At 43.0% G+C, this 14,691-nt stretch overlaps 1 protein-coding gene across 4 annotated transcripts in view; it reads left to right on the top strand.

Annotated features, from left to right (window-relative positions):
- Positions 1 to 14,691, top strand: part of PAX3 (paired box 3) — an 88,437-nt gene that overhangs the window by 4,935 nt on the left and 68,811 nt on the right. The window lies entirely within an intron of this gene.

The following is a 14,691-nucleotide window of genomic DNA, read 5'->3' as shown; positions in this document are numbered from 1 at the left end:
GTTTCCAATTAGGATTGGGTTTGCCTTGTATATGTCCAGGAAGAAAAACTAGTCCATGATCTGGGTACAAAGAGGAAATTGGCGTTGGGTTACTGCGCCCCGCAGTTCTAGCAACTTCTTTCCACTCAGGGGTGCTGGCTGCGGTCTGTCAGCACCAAGAGAAATGTCTCCTTTAGGGAGCCAGAAGTGCAACCTGTTTCCCCTTTACCTGTTGCAGGTTATAATCAAACTCTTTTATCTAAAGGTACCAAAAAAAAAAAAAAAAGAAAGAAAGAAAGAAAAAGAAAAAAGAAAAAAGAAAAGGAAGGAAGGAAAAGAAAAAGAAAAAAAGAAAAGGAAAAAAGAAAGGCAGTATCGTCGGAGTTAAGTGGGGAGGGAAATCACTCACTACAGGGGAAGCGAGGAATCGCGTCTCGGCGGCTTTAGCCTTGGGGATGGTTGTACCCTGTCAAATAAGCAGAGTCCGGGGTCGCCTGCCGCTCCTGCCCACGCCCCCAGGGTCTCTCAACTGGGACACCTACTTCGCCCGGCTGAGTTGAGTGTGTGAGTTGCCCAAGAGGGGCCTCCTGCCCTGGAATCGGCCGGAAGCAGGCGGCTCTCCAGATTCACCTTCTGCCAAGATTCCAGTGGGCTTGGGGTGGGCACCCACTGCGACTAGCTGAATCTGCACCCTCCACCTGGTGACAACCGGGGTAGGGCTGTAGGTAGGAAAGCTGGTGGCTTCTTTTACCTTCAGTCTCCGACATGGGGCGGGTCGCTGCTCCTCGGAGCAGCTGCTTGACAAACCAATGCAAAATTCAGGCACAACCTGTAAGGAACCCTTAGACTTGGATGTGACACATCCAAATGGCTGATTTGGGGAATAAACAAAAATGCAGATGCTCTGGCAGGCACACAGGCAATGGAGAAAAGACAAAATCCAGGGCAGGTTGAGCAGGGAGATGTTGCTCCCCCCTTGCAGCAGGGGCCTCAAATGGACTCAGTCTAAGCCCCTCTTTTTGGAGGGGTGCGTTTTGCCCTGGTCTCTGAGAAGAAACCCCGGCTTTTATTCCAGGCCTTGAAACGGCAGAAGGGTCTTGGGGAGGGAGAAGGGCGAGAAGCCAGCAACCTCCAAACCAACCGGGCCCCTGCAGGCAGCCGGGCGAGGAAAGGAGAGCGGTAGGAGAGGCTCAGCGGCTCACGGCTTTGCTACTAGTTGCTGTAGGCGCCCGCGCGGGCAGAACCGCGGCTCCCTCGAGGCACAGGCAACCAAGGCCGAGGCGACAAAACGTCCCAAATGAGCTGGTCAAACATTTGTACAACTTTTCCAGCTTGTACAAAGAAGGCCTTCTCTACACAATCTACACTTGGAGATGAACTTGGAAGACAAAGCCCGGAGAGTCCATTGAAACTCACACTTTAGCTCGGCTCAGACAAAGCTCCAGCTCGCAGCAGATTGATGTGAACAAAGGAAGGCAACCTTTTTATAATTCAAGGAGAAAAGAAGAGAAAACAGCTCCACAAAGGGCCAAGAATAGACATTATGGGCTTGCAATGAGGGATGAATTATTCAATGAGTCCCAATAGCTGCTGCGCCAGGAAGTTTTATGGACTCTCCAGCGTGGAAAAAGTGGCCATTTCACCTACAAAATGTTTCTAGTCTTTTGGGCCGTCTAGCTGGGCCGACTGCCATTCAAGGGCAATTGCTACCATTTTTAAAAACAGAGTATTCTCCCCAGCAGGGGTTGTACTGTTGAACACACACACACACACACACACACACACACACACACACACACACACTCGGAGGCTGAAGCCTAATTTAATTTGGGGTTGTCAAGGAAGATGCAGCTTCAGTCTCTTCAACGCCTCCAGTTCCCTTTCCAGAAGAGCCCTGGAGGGCAAGGGGGACCGACAGAAAGGACAGAGTGAGTTACAGATTTGAAGGAAGGTCTAGAAACCTCAAAAATTTCCCTCTGGTGTTTGAGCATCAAAAGTCATAAGCTGCCTGGCTTGGAAAATGGAATGACTGTTGATAAGGGCCTCCGTGCGCCCTGGCGAAGGGGGAGGAGGAGGGCTGACCGAAAAGGGTTCCTTAGGTGCCCCGACCAGTGCGTCACGCTGTCCCTGGAGGGTCCAGCTTCCTTGCGGGCCCGACGGGTGCTGCTGAGACTGGATTTCCGAGGACTATCTCTGACGCGAGGTCTGCGTGTCAGACGCATCGACACACAGAGAGAGGCACCCTGAAAGTTCAGAACTACCCTTTTCCTTCTCTGAAGGGTCTTGCTCCTTCTCCCAGAAAGTTCCTTTCACCTTCTCAACTTTTCCTTGTTCTGGATCGCTCCGGGAGCAGCGTGACATACTGGCCGGATGCGCTCTGGCCCTTGCGCCCTGGTGCGCACTAGGCGCACTGCGCCCCTGAAGGGTCCAGCCATTCAGTTCCCTCGCGCGGGTGGAAGAAGGTGAGGGGGGCCAGGGAACTCCTACCCCCCCACCCACCCCCATTCCCAACCGTGGCCCACGTCGAGGTCGGAGCAGGCGCAGCTGGAGGAGCCAAGCCCTGGCCGCGGCATAGGGGGCTGCTGGTAAGGCCAGGGCGCTGCGGCCACTCAATGGGGGCCTCTGTTCCTCCCCCGGCGCGGCCGAGCGGGCCCGCGGGCGCCGCCACAATGGGCCGGGCCCCCACTCCTGAGTCCTGAGCCAAAGCGCCGCGCCGCGCCGCCCCCTCCGCTGCGCTCTGGCCGGCTCGAAGCTTAGCTCGCCGGGCTGCAGCCGACTCAATTGCCTCCTTTATGTCCTTCTCACTTTCATCTAGACACAGCCCGCCCCCAACCCCCCTTCTCCTCTTTTTTTCCCTCCCTTGCCTGAGGCTCACATTAGTGAATTTCTGCAACTCCCCCATTTTTTTTCTTATTTTAAAGAAAGCCCTTAACACAAAAGCGGTGACTAATCAATAGAAACTGCTCCTTCATCTCCTCCTTCTCCTCCACCTCCCCCACCTCCTCCTCCAGCAGGGTGACGCTTTTCCTGTTTGTGAGTTTTGGGAAACATTTTTGCTTTGTGCCGTAATGGAATTAGAGGACAGATGAGGACTGTAAAGTGGACACGCGACTGCAAGACTGGCGCTTAAATATTTAGATGCAACGTTACAATTACTGACTTGTTGTAGTGGCTTTGAAGTGGCAGTTCGTGAGTGCAGGGGGAGACAGGCCAGATTGCCAAATTGATGTTTTGATTGGGACTAGAGATACACTTTCATAGAACTTTTCCCCCTTTTAAAATCACAAGTGAGCGTGGGAGGTTTGCAACAATTTCAAATATTAAGCTAAGAGACCCCAAGCATAGGTCGGTTGGGGGGGGGGTTATATTCCTTTCATATCCCTCCTTTCCTAATTGACGTTTATGAAAAACAGTGCTGCTTTTTAATTTGAGAAAGTAAAAGTGAAAAAGTTGAACTGCAATCCTGTTTTGTTTGCAAACTTGTGAGGTTTTCAGATATTCAGAGGATGACTTCAGCTTTTCAGAGGGCATAAGATAAAGCAGTTAAAAAAGCAGAAAACTTTTAAAGGTCCTTGAAGCATTTCATTTACAGTGGAAGCATGCAAATAGCACTTTGTCATTAATGGAAGAGCTACTGGAGGGAAACGGAAGGCCGTTTCTTCTCCCTGCAGTTGGCAAGGAAGAGCATTTTGGCGCGGGGCTGGGTGTCCGGGGGGAGATGGGGACGAACTTTCCCGGGTATATAATCTCAGGTTTAATGCATCGGAACCTTTGTTAAAGTGGACAGCCCACTCTCCAAGTCCATTTGTCAGAATCACGAATGTGATCCCAACGTTGTCTTTTGTCTTTAGAGGAAATTTCGTATTTTCTGAAGTCCTTGCAACAGTCAGCAAGGAATATCACCCGTTTTTAAACGTAATGGAAATCTCAGAGCTTGAGTTAAATTAGAATGCCACGCTGCGCTCTTTTCGTTACGAATTTAGCTGTAACGATCTTCCTTTTGGAACGATTTTAAAGGAAACACCAGAGTGCAGATCGTAGCTTTTCCTTTTTCGCTTGTTTGGTTTGGTTGAGTGCTGGATGCTTACTTTCTAGCCTTATTGAAAACATGCAGATTTTCTAATTAATGCTTGAAATCGTATGTTTATTTTGGGGGTTGATTTGATTATTGATAGCACCGGAACGGGGACGTAGGGGCTTCAAGTGCGTAATAATTACTGAGAGGTTATTTAAGAGTCCCCAGGGCTGAGCAATAAAACCCACTGGGGCGGTGAGGCGGAACCAGCATGTGCGCCTCGATTCAGGCGAGTGGAATATACAGAAATCAATCACGTGAATAGGAGCGTTGCCACTAAACCCGGTTTCAACATCCATGAATACATATATTTTGAGGACAAAAAAAAAAAAAAAAAAAAATCCTTCCTAGCCATGAGGTTAAATGTTCGAGTTGTACATATGGAAACGGCCAATGGAATTTAAAAAGTCGCAGCAGCAGCAGGAACAAACAAACCGCGAGAGCCTTTGACCAGGGCTGGGGCAGAAAAGCTTTAGTTCGGTAGGGTTCTATGACAGGTAACTTATTTATGCAAGTAAATAAAGATTAAATAACCATTAAGTATGTACATATATAACTAACAAGGTACTAAAAGGCAATTAAGCAGTCAGTTTAATGTCTTGTCTCACTGGCTGCTCTGGGGTTGTTTTACAACTAGGAATTAAAATCTGAAAAGGAAGTTTTGAGCAGCGCTGGCCAAATATTGATTAAGTAGCTGTTTGTTAATACCATTGTTGTGCATTAAAAGGCCGGGAGCACGGCCCCTCAGTGGCCATCTTCTATTGTAAGGGAATCCTAACCGCAGAGATCAAAGAGGGATCATTTCAATTTATCTGTCTTGGAAAATCCTTTTCCTCTGAGCCCTCTAAGAAGGAATTGATCAGGTTCTCTGTAAGAAATAGGAACTGAAGCCAGTTACATGCCATAGGTTTGTAAAGAAGAGACTCATGGGGTGTTTTTAATTATCCTATGGTGATTTCTTGTTTAGAACTGAGGCTAAGATGGTGAATTTATCATCAAACAGATGCATTCTCTCTCTCTCTCTCCCTCTCTCTCTCTCTCTCTCAAGCATGGGAGCTACTATCAGCCTGTCACCCAATTTCTAAATATGGAGGTTTCACTGAAGTTGTCTTACAAGCTGGAATGATGGAAAGAAAAGATGTGGGCTTTTCATGTAAAACTAGGTGGGGAATAATTAAATACACAGGGAACTGGAATTTATATTGACTACATTTCTCTACATGTGTTTCCATAACTTCTGTGTTTATAGATGGTTAGATGACCCTTGTGTATATTTTTAAACCTCCTATAATATAAGAGTAGATATGCATTTGTATATCTAGTTTGTGCATTGCTAGAGTTTATTTATAAGTGGGTCACTATAAATTATGCTGGCAGTAAACTATACCCAGTTGCACAAAATAAAGGTTTTTTTGTCCTATGGATTGTACTTTCTAGAGTCATCAGAATCTGAGGAAACAGTATAGCCTCACAATTCATACTCAGCATTGCTTAGAGAAATAGTTCACTGAATGATTTTATGACATTTTTGACTGTTCAGTTGTAGATGAACCATTACTTTTTTTTTTTCTTTTGGTTTAAGTAATCAATGTATTTGGATAGGTTTTTTTTTTTATTTTGAGAGTTAAAATTCCAGTAAAGTCTCTTTTTTGAAAATATCATCTCTGTGCTTAATTTGCAAGTTCAAACAAATCACTCTAACTGAGATTGTGAAATTTATGCCAGATTTAGGTTTTGGGTATTCAACTGGGCATCACAGATCTGCCTGTGGGGGGGATTTTCTGAATCCCCTTTTCTGATTGTGCTCATATCAGTACTAAATAATTGTGCATAGGATTTCATTTTCACTTAATTTAATTTTTTAGTTTTTTTGAATCTGCGCTTGAGCAAGTGAATCTTAATATACATAATCTGAATCATTAGTGAATATTTTCTAATATTTCTATTATAATCCTCCTACCAAGCAATTAATAATCCATTTATGATCAAATGCTCACTGATAAAGACTATATTTGGATATAGTCATTGCATCGTAGACCAGTGGTATGAAAGATTAGTCTGGAAGATAGAGTCAGCTCAGATCAGTTGTGTTTCCCCTGTCCCAGATACAGGCTCAGCAGTAGAGAGTGTTCTTTGTTGCATATTTCATAGATAATGCAAATTTTATTTATGTATGGAGTTAAACTGAGTTTATCTTTTTGGGTATGAAGCTACATATTTATGTACTGCCAGGGGACAGCAGATTCCAGCAAGGTTGGGCCTGATCTTAATCCCAAGGCAAAATTGTCCCAAGAATTGGCTGCCTTTAGCTAGGGAAATGTGATCTTGAGGGGAGCAGGGAAAATGAAAGGGAATTTCAAAAGCTTCCCTTCTCCTGGAAGATGCACACAAAGTGGGGGCAGAGTTATTTTGTGGCCTTCCCTTGCCCTCTTGGGAAAGTTTTTTCCACCCTATTCACATCAGTCCACTGTAGAGCATGACACAACTCAGAGTTTAGCTCCATCCTGCAGTGTTGGGTCGAACACTTAGCTCTAGCAGCACTGTGAGTTTTTGCTGAAATCAAACTCCTCAAAGTATCTGTGTTGGGATTAATGCTCCCAAATGAACAGAGTACTTACAATTTCCAATTTATATTTATTGGGACATGCACAGTAATCGAAGTTTCCATTAGCATTACAATACCCTTACTCAAAAGAGATGAGTTAGGAAGTTCCCCATTGTCAAAGGGAGTTATGAAAATTATACATAGTTGTTGAAGACATTTGTGGAATAGTAGGTTTTATGAGTTCTTACCTTTGTTGTTTTTTTTTCTTCCTTCCAGATGAAAACTAACAAAAGACTAACATAGTTTCTGCTGCGGAAGAGGCCACTCCTCTTTAAAAATGAAATTACATTTTAATAAAGGGCAGTGGTATGAAATTTAGAAATTGTGATGCACTTTTCTCCTGGAAAGGAAAATTTTGAGAAAGAGCTTTACCTTGCCCATTACATATAGCAAAGCTTGTCACATTTTAATTTTGCTGCAGGATTTTAAGTTTAAAAAAAAAAGAATAACCTTCTTATTGCAGTGACACAAGCTGATTAAAATAGTGTGAATTTTTATGTCCTCCTTCATAACGCAGTAATTGGGAGATGAACCTTCCTTAGTAAAACATAATAGCTAAAACTCACCACAGGCAATAGCAAACTAGTTGTATGCTTACTCCTTAAACTCACTCAATGATTCCTTGAATCTTATGTACTTTCATTTGGCAAGACTTACTGCATCTAGAATAGTATACCAATATAAACTCTCAATTCTAGGAGCCAATTTCCCACTTATCCTGGCCCCTTTTCCAACAGATTCCATTTAAAAATGCTTTGTGACAGGATGGGAAATTCTTCTTAGCTAACCAGTCTAGAATTGAGGGAGAAGAAATACCACTGATTTTTATCATTAAAAATATTTCCAGGATCCTTTTGAGAATTCAAATATTAAACTTTTAGGGAGTCTTAGATGTAGATTTTCGAAAGTTTTACAATTGGATTGTAGGCATATTTCTGGAAACAACTGCAGAATTAAATGCCCTTGGTCTCATGTCATTAGATGGAAAGAATAAGGAAGTTAGGGTAGAATAGTAAAGAATGGAAAGTCAGTTGTTGTGCGGTTTATAATACAACACAAATTGGTTTCGTTTTTCTTTTGTGTTTGCTTTCATAGTAAATGTGGATGTAGTCACACAAATGTTTGCACTTTAACACAAAGTCTACACTTGTATCTTGTGGACCTCATACCCCTCTTATTTATTGATTTTTGGGGGGCACAGCTCATCCAACCAATTAATAGACACTTTGGGCATTATATGGGAGATACGTCCTTTTTGTTTCATTTATAGGATGATTTTAAAGCACATTTTATTCTGAAATAATTATAGATTCATAGAGTCTATCTTTAAGTATATTTTTAAATAATCTTCTAATGTTTAAACATATTACCATAATTAAGAAAATCCTGGGTGAAGGGTATATGTGTGTGTGTGTCTCAATTACCACTGTTGAGCTTAAGCTGAATGAAAAAAACATTTAAACATATTACCATAATTAAGAAAATCCTGGGTGAAGGGTATATGTGTGTGTGTCTCAATTACCACTGTTGAGCTTAACCTGAATGAAAAAATTCATTTCATGATAAGAAAAGCAATAGGTTTCTTCTTTCTGAATCCCCACTTGACCAGTTTCCCAACTGAGGTTCACTAAAGCAATGGAGTGTTTCTTGTCTGTTCTGATTTAAACACACCCAAAGTCCTCTTTCATGTCCTTACCAGCCTTGTAAGAATAGCGTACTCAAGGTTGAGGTGGTGTGTTTTTGGGCCACCAATTTGGCTCTGAAAATGAGACTAAACACATTTCAGGTGTGACACTTTGAACTTCAGTTTTGATATCTGTAAAATGGGGCACATCATACAGCTTCCCAGGATGCTGTGAGGATAAAATGAAAAGATGCATGTTATGTCTAGATGGATTTAAACCTATCACAGCAAACCTCAAAATCTTGGGAAAATAAAACTCTGAGTATGCAGAAAGTGACCAACCTAAAGCTGGCAGACAGAAGCTTCATTCAGGGCTTAGGAGCAACAGTGAAGACCAAACAAACACACGTGCACCCCAAACAATCCACTTTCACTAGGAGGAAAATAAATGCATTTATAAACAGCTATTTAATGTGAAATACTTTATTTTGGTTTCATAGATAGGAAAAATAACAAAATTCTAACAACATTCATTGAGATATCGAAAGCTATTTCTTAATTACTCCCTCCATCCTTCACCCCATGTCTATAAAGCTTACTTTTCTTCTCTTAGATTAACCTGTTTCTTTAAAAAAACTCCTCCAGTTCAAACTTTATTTATTTATTTTTTTTGCACAAGTTCTTTTTATGGTATCAAATGGACAAACAGGTTGCTTTTTGAAAATGGGCCTCATACATATATTCTTATTTCTGAAATTCTGTTGCAATCCTTCATTTTGTGGAATTGTTTTTGTCCGATTTCTCATTACTTCCACCCCCCCAACCCCCAGCCTGATTCATTGTTCTTAAATGTTTTCATAGCTTCACATGTGAGATTGTGTGCATTCTTCTTTGTGTCTGCTTCTTCTTGAATCCTTCTCCTTTAAAATGTGGGCTCAGAAATATTAAGACAACTTTCCAAAGTAGGATTCTTTAAGCCGAAGAATATATTTCAATGAACTTTCTATTTGATTCTTCCCTCCATCCAGTCACAAAAGATTCAGACCTATGTGTTATCGGGATGTATTTTGAGGGTGAAAAGCAAGTAGCCTGGCTAGTAAGGCATTCGGGGGCCCGAGAGCTCCTGTCCCTGTGTTTCTCCCACTGGAGCAGCTTGGAAGGAAGGTTGTTTGCTTATCCCCGCATGCACTGGTCTGACCTGTCTCCGAAATAGGTCAGGCTGGGGCACAGCCAGTTTATGCAGCTGTTCCGGCTTAGGCGTTGCAGGAGGCAGGCTGCGGAGCTCCTTGGCCAGCAGGCGCCCAGTGTACTGATAAAAAATTACTGCTGAGCCACAGGGCCTTCCTTCAGGGTGGTGCTGGTCCCCCCAAGGCTTTTAGAGGCAAGAGGACTCCTGGATTATATGGGCTGACTCTTGGTCTCAAAAGGAAACCATTCTTTTATTCCGAGGATTGTGCTCACGTCGACCCAGACGCTCAAATGAGATATGTATTTGGTCAGTCTTTATTTTCCAATGATCACATTTATTTCAGAATGGGTAAAACACTCACTTTCTACAGCATTCAAAAACATAACAAGGTGTACAGGGAAAAGTTTTCCTTCCACCCTTATCCCTCAATTAACAGTTTGTTGTAAGAGAGTCAGTGCATAAACAAACAATTACATTTTTTCCTCTCTCATTAAAAAAAAAAAAAAATTCCCTTGCCCTTTGCACGAATGGTAGCCCCCCATATAAATGGATAAAGTATTCTGCACCTTGCTGTTTTTTTTTCTTTCCATTTTACAATATATCTCAGCAATTACTCCACATCAGGGCCTAATGTTCTCCCTCCGTTTTGTTTGTATAGCTGCATAGTACTCAGTTGTGTTGGTAAATGCTGATTAATTAACAACATTTAGATCATTTCCAGTCCAAGAGCACCATTTGGAACATACTGAGTTTGTTTGTAAAATAATTCCTCTGTAGTAGGGGCAAAGGGAATGGCATTTTGTAATTTTGATAACTTTGGTTGAATTTGGGTTCTGTGTTGTAAACAAATGGTGAAGGAATGCTTGCAAAGCATGGAGCCGGGAGAGTCTGTTTGCCTATAGGAACTTGCACAAGAAAAATGAACCACTTTCCTCTATCACTCTACATGTGTAAGAAGAACATAGCTTGTGAAATTACTGCTTCGGAATTTGTTCTGCTAACAATGGCTACCCTCTGAAAATTCCTCCAATATCCTATTGTTTCTCCAAATGGAAAGTTCTCAAAATCCAAGGAAAACTTTTCTCTTGGACTTATTAGTTCCTGTTTTATTCTGTTCTCTTGTCTGCTGTTGATTTTAAAACAGTTAAAAATAGTCTTTTTATGATAAGGATTCCTACTTATTTTTCTTTTTGAGCTGGAAAAATTATGGATAGTTGTATAATAATTTATGGGCAGCTTATTCTGATTGTTTCATTACAAAGGAGAAATTGTTTTTTAAGGTCACCAAGTTAAGTTACGTTTGATCTCGTAAGAGAGCAGATTATGAATCATAAGACATAGTCTTATATTTCTAGTTTTCAGAAGTCCTGGCCTGATGCTCTAGGGGTTTCCTGAGTTTGGCAATGACTAATTTTTAATTTTACGAACTCTTAGGAAGTATGTATCCATTCCTTTCTATGCACAAAAGACTTCTTATATTTTTTCACATACCTTGCCTCCCTCAAATCATTTCAGCCTACTTTCCCTTAAATCTCATGCTTGGGAATTCAGCTGTTTCTGCTACAAGTACCTGGTTTACCTGAGCTAGAAGTCAGAATCTGTGAAATTGGCTAGAAAGAACTGTGCTCCAACTATACGAGAAAAAGAGCTCTCAAAACCCTCCTGAGAAAACTGTAGATGTGAACGCCAATAAATATCATAAAGTAAATGTTTCAAGCCATTGCTCCTTAGGAAATGGGCCTTTCAGAAATAGGAGAACACGTTAGGGGCTAAGGGTTTACTTTTGAAAATCAGAATCTTGATTTTGTTTTAAAAAAATAAGAGGAAAAAAAACCCAAAAACAAGTCTTCTTTTTCAACTGTTTGAGCTGCCAGCCTCAGAGCACATGGCACAGAGTTCTGCCCGGAGACAGGCAGGAAGGTGCATTTTCTTAATGCTAGCACTTTCCTTTTGGCACAGATGGAAGACAGCTAGCTAGGTGCCCTGGATTTTCTTCCTGCTTTCCCTCTGACTTGCTTACTGAAATCTAAAGGAGTCGGGCATAAATAGGCTTGGCCTGGCATTAAGAGCTGAGAAGGATAAGAAACAGCTCCTGCTTCTGCCCAAGCTCTGTGCATAATTTGGATTGAATTAGGCCCATAATGTGTAACAGCTGATTACTACCTGCAAAAGTATGCAGCTTTCCACATAGGGAGGAGGGTCTAGGGATAGTTAATCCAAACTAGGAAATTATGATTTGTTTGTCATGTCCCATGTTTTTACCAGCAGAAATTTGGACCGTTTAAAATAAGCTGCTTTCAGGCCCACACTGGCAGAGTGACAAACCTTTCAGTTGGAGACACATCACCACATTGTTATCATCCATGCAGGTAAAGGGGAATGACAAGCAGTGCCATTCTTCAGGGAATTAGCTTAAGGTTGGCGAGCAGGCGCTCGCTCCATGGGAAGATCCATCACTTCTCATCTTCTCATGCTGTGGAATTACAACATTTTAAAATAGGAAAGGACCCATGAATTTATCTGGGGGAACACTTCAACTTTCCATTCCACAATTCCCAAGACGATGGTATCTCAGTGTTGGAACCGCTCCCCTTGAATTTTTGGTTATGTTTTGGAGAGACCTGGGATTTCTAACATTCTCCCAGACCCTTTCTAAGGGAGCTGGGAGTCTATCTCAGGAAGCGGAGCAAATAAATGGAGTCTTGTCACAGTGCCTCCAGCCAGCTAGCAATATGCCAGGACAGAATGTGATTTGGGATGTTATCCAGTGTGGAAAATTTCCAGGTGATAGATTTGCTTAGTTTTTATGTAGACAGGGCACATCCTGGGCATAGTACATTTGTGTGTGTGTGTGTTTGTATGTGTGTGTGTGTGCGCGCGCACATTTATCAAAGGGCAATAGAAAGGCAACTTCTATAGTTTCTTACTAGAAGCCAATGCCTGCTTGCGGTCACTCGCTTTGCCAAGCTCTAAATATTTGCTGAAGTATTGTCTGAAAGAGGAAGTCAGTTGGAAGACTGCGACTTTAGCATCAGGTCAGAAATTGCTAAGAGCCAGGTTTAAGAGCTGAGGGACAGCTGGGAGATGCTTGAGTGTTGGACAAATCCTCTGTTATACAGCAAACTGGCTTCAGGTAGAAGAGCCAGGCTGGGAATTCCAGGTCTGATATATTTTAGGGTCAGCTTTTGGGTTTTTCTGGGTGATGGTTTTGGGACTTGACGTCTATCTTCTCCTTCCTTGTGGAAAGTGTCAAGTAGTGTCAGGGCATTTCTAAGCATAGAGCCAGTTGGTAGCGGAGATGAACATCTCACAGGGTTTCTGTAAGAGGCTCAATAAATAGCCAGTACAGAGTAGGGGAGTAGAGACCTTGGGGCAGGTTGAAGCAAGCACACATTGCCTGGCACACCCTTGTCACATGTCTGTCCTCAGAGGAACATCGAAACTGAGTCATTGCACAGGTTTTTATTACTAATGTGGTACCAGTATATACCAGACTATAGTATATATGTACACCTTGGTCAGATAAGGGGAGGAACAATTGCTCTATTACAAAATGCAGATGAACTGAATTTGGTCTGAATTTTTGTTTGCTGGCCAACTTTCATCATTTTATTGAATTACTATAATTTAATGTTACTAGTTTAACGATTTTCCCCCTGAAATGAATCCTGTTTTTATTTTTAAATGGAAACCCAAATTAAATTCATTAGGAAAGACAATGACTATCTTTCACATTGAAATTTCTGGTACTTGGAAATCCTTTTGGAAAAATTTTAGGAAAAAAAAAATCTGTCACTCAAGCTTTAATTTAGAGGAAATGAGGTTACCAGAAGAAGTTTATGATTTTCACAGGGATGTTTGAAGATCTCCCCATGCCTTTCAGACCTCCCCGCTGCAAACCATTTGAGAAATATTTCCCCCCACTTCCCTTCTACAATGGGTCACGGGGGCTGACCTTAGGCAAAGAGTGAAATCCATCTCCCCTCTCCTTTCCTCCTCTCCGAGCCTGGCCCTGCTTCCATCTGGCTTCTCCTCTCCTTGCTCATCTCAATTCTGCACACACACACACAACTTGTGCTTCCACCAAGCTCTACCTCATGCACATTGAGATTCAGCAGAAGAACCCCTCCTAGGGGTGTTTGCACTTTGCAAAAGATTCTCTGGGAGTGGAGGACTTAGTGTGAGGGAATGAGCCCCCAGTAAAGGAAAGCTTTTTGGTAGGGGCAAGAGATAGGTTTCTGACACCTCTCAAATCTCACCCAGTGGATGTTATCTTCTTTGTGGATGGCAAAATTAGTCCTGTAGTGAAATGAAGGAGGTCCCTGCTGGTGGGTGAGACCTGCTAATGCAGCCCGTGGTCCTGTCCAGCTTGGGGGTGATCCAGGAGAGGCAGCGCCAGGTTGGGCTGAGAGCATCTTCCATCAAAGGTGGTTTTCCCCACGCCTTGGTGCCATGGAACGGCCTTGGCTTGTGTCCTTCTGGCCTTTCTGGCAGAGAGCAGGGACAGAAGAAGGACAAGAAAGGTCTCTTTGGCCCAGAGCCATATACAGGGAGGATACACAGTCCGTATCACCTCAGAACTCCAAACTCTCCCCAAGGGCAGAGGTCTGAGCTGAGCACTCCCACTTCTAGTGCCCGTGGCCAGTTGTCTGAGCTATGAAGAAATGAGACTTCTCTCCTCAGGAGGACTGGGGTCTGAGGGGTATCCAAGGTGGAACTGTTCTGGGAGGGCTCCTGGGGATGGAAGGCTTTAAATCCTATGGATGCTGGGGAGGCTTTTAGACTCTCTGTCTCAGGCTTGAGAGCCTCAGAAACACACTGCCTTGGAGGATGTAAGCTATGGGGTTCCCTGTGGAGCAGCTAGGATTTATTCTGCCTTTGGTTTCTGGGGTTCAGAAATGGCCTGTTGTGCTTCTGGACTATTGAAATGATCTTGGATTCCTATTGAGCCTCCAGTGTTGGCACTTAGCACTTAATTGAGACTTTATAAACATTAAGTGGTGACAATGAAGGCAAGCACCTAGAAGCAGTCCACATCTCAGAGGCTGAGGGTAAGAGAGGAGTCCCTATGGTGGGGTGGGGAGGGGCTTACCACAGAGCTAATGAGAACCTTCAATCTCCAGTGCCCCTCATGTGCATGGACCCCTTCCAGGCTCGGGGGCACCCTCCCAGCCTGGAAGGGGCCCCAACAACCTCTTCCCATGAATACATTTTTTGTG

The sequence above is a fragment of the Choloepus didactylus genome, chromosome 9 (genome assembly GCF_015220235.1).
Source record: "Choloepus didactylus isolate mChoDid1 chromosome 9, mChoDid1.pri, whole genome shotgun sequence".
NCBI classification, from domain to species: Eukaryota; Metazoa; Chordata; class Mammalia; order Pilosa; family Megalonychidae; genus Choloepus; species Choloepus didactylus.
Note: the sequence above shows the minus strand (reverse complement) of the source record. Positions and strands in the feature narration are given on the sequence as shown.